Genomic DNA, 2745 nt, shown 5'->3' with positions numbered 1-2745 from the left:
AAAAAAAGAAATAGAAAAAAATATTATGGGATTCCTATGGGGGGGGGGGGGGGAGAAAGAGATATTTAAGAAAAAATAGTAACGCAGTGATTGCACAGGTGAGGTGGCAATGTCAGGATGGGGCAGAGGCCTGGACCCAGCTGGCAGGTTCCCTGGCGTTGCAGGCACTGTGGAGAGGGCCTGGACCCAGAGCTCCACACCCATGCTTGCTCAAAGGGAAGGACAACAGCGGGTCCCCGGGGAGCTAACCCAAGCTGCAGGCCCCGGCAAGCTGAGGTTTGGGAGGGTAGGGGTTGTCACTGGTGATTTTCTCCAGGGGGCTGGTGAGTGGGCAGTTTGGTTTCTTGCTCGCTTCCGTTGCTTTGGCAGTCGTTGGGCCATCTGGTCCCTACCACCGCCACCTATGGGTCACTCTAAAGCCCACGGCCTCTCTGAGCCTCCCTAGCCTGAAAGGGGATGCAGGCTTCAGAAGGCAAGAAGCTGGGCTCTGGGGGTGGCTGGGGAGAGGGAATGCATTTCCCTTGCCACAGGTAGTCTGCTTCTGCTGGCCTGAGCTCCAAGCAGAGCAGCCCAGGCCGGCCTTGGTGCGTGAAGAGGCACCAGGCACACCGCCTTGAGGTGGGCAGTGCCCCTGGGGACCCAAGTGGTTGGAACCGAGGGTGAGCGGAGGTCTCCGTCCTGCCCTCTCTAGTACCCCTGCCCCCCACACACTTGCTCGGATCGGCCTCCCTTGGGAGATCGGCCTCGATGGGCCCCTCCTCCACCCTTGCTGCTTTCCGTTTGCCTAATTACCAAGCAGAAGTTGCAATCTGGTTTGCTTTATTTTTGTATGTGAAATAACCCCCAAAGCCCAATCTCCCATGTTCAATATTGGTTGGGGCATTGGTCATCTCCCCTTAAGTGCACCCCCTCCCCACTCAAGTATCATAGGAAACAGGTGAGGTCTGGTGTCTCTGGTTTGAGATGGTAAGTTGGGACCCATCCCTGTCTCGGTCCCCACTCTGACCTTTAGTTTGTCCTTCTGCAAAATGGGTATATTGGGCAGCAAGGCCTCTTCAGAAAGCGCTGCTGGTGTCAGAGCAGCTGCCCAGTACCAGGTGGGGGTCAAGGTTGCTGGTACTGGGGCCCCCAGCTGCCCACAACCCCTCTTTGTTCTTACCCTGCAAAGGGGTCAAGGTCAAAATGAGCCTCATCCTTCCTATGATCTGGGAAGAGGTGATGATCAAGTCCCCAACTTCAGTGTGAGGGACAGAGTTGGGGGGATGGCCCCTTTTCAAAGAGGTGGAAATGGTTTTGGAGAAGCGCAGCTGCTTCACTGGGGGAACGTGGCAGGGACTAGGGCCCAGGATGCTTTGGCCTGTGGGGAAAGCCCTTTAAAAGGCAGGGCCCAGGCCCTGGAGCCAGCACAAGACTGGCAGCGAGCCCCTGAGCCAGGAGGTCCTGGAGGAGAGCCAGGCCGGTGGGCCTGCCCAAGGCTGGAGGGTCAGCCCCAACAGGGAGCTGGGTTGGCCAGGAGGCAGGGCTGTTGCCAGCCTCTCTGGACTCTGGGGACCCAAGAGGACACATCCCCACTTTGCCCACTTTTCTGTGTCATTTTGTTGTTTTGGTTTGTGGTGGTTTTTCTTTTTTCTTTCTTTTTTTTTTTTTGCACTTCGCCCACATGGGACAGTGGAGCCCTACCTGGTCATTTCCACTTCCGGGCTCCCATGCACTTGTCCAAGGCGGCCTCTTTGGGGCAGGGTTGGTTTGAGGAATCACTTTTAAAGAAAAAAGGAAGACATTGAAAGGTTTTAGTTTCTTCCCTATCTGCATGTCCTGTCATGTAGAAAGCCCAGAATTAGGGGCTAGAACTCCAGGAGAGGGTCTCCCCGACTCATCTCTTGCTGACAGTCACCAGGATGCAGAAATAGGGAGACGGTTAGTGGGGGCCAAAGATGCCCCCTCCGAGGCCTTCGTGGTTCCCTCCTCCGCCCCCTGCAATCTTTGGAGGAGTCAGTGCCTCACTCCAGCAGTGAGTGTCTACTGTATGCAGGTAGTCAGCCAGGCAAAGGGGGACTGACAGTCTCATGGGGGAACCCTCTTGCAGGAGGTCAGGTAGCGGGAGCGAAGCGTTCCGGCCGCCCTTGCTGCTGCGGGGAGTGGAGAGAGACACTTCTTTTCGTTGGTTTTAATTTAAAAACACAAAGGCCTAAAGAAATACGTATCTTATAATTTTTTTAATTTTTGAGAAGTTCATTTAATGAATTGTGCACGAATGAATTCTATATATATAAAATATACATATATAGCTCTATATTTGGGGAGGGGCACTGTCTCTTTTTTCTCTCTCATTTTTAAAATGAAGTGTTGTTGCCTTTGTATGTGGTTCAACCATCCAGCTCCCAGCTGGCTAAACTTTGCCTCCAGTGGTCAAAGATGGAAAAATAGTGGGGTTGGCAGGAGATGGGAAACGGAGGTGCCGCCCCGGCGTGGGGGGCAGGTCCCCCAGTCCACCCTGCCCCTCCCCCGGTGGAGAAGACGCCTAGTTGGGGGTGTGGGTTTGGACTCCATTCTGGATTCGGCGGTTCCGGGGGAGGGGTGGGCCTGTGCCGATTACTCTGTCTTGTACGTTTGTTCTGCTGCTCTTCAATATTGTATCAACGCCAGGAAAGGGGGGTGAAAAGCCTCTTTTACCCCCCAAATAAATTGTCACATTCCGAAGCTGAGGCCTTGCCCCTAGGTTGGAGTGTGTCTGTGTCTTCTTCC

Source organism: Piliocolobus tephrosceles, chromosome 19 (genome assembly GCF_002776525.5).
Source record: "Piliocolobus tephrosceles isolate RC106 chromosome 19, ASM277652v3, whole genome shotgun sequence".
Taxonomy (NCBI): domain Eukaryota; kingdom Metazoa; phylum Chordata; class Mammalia; order Primates; family Cercopithecidae; genus Piliocolobus; species Piliocolobus tephrosceles.
This window is presented reverse-complemented; position numbering follows the sequence as displayed.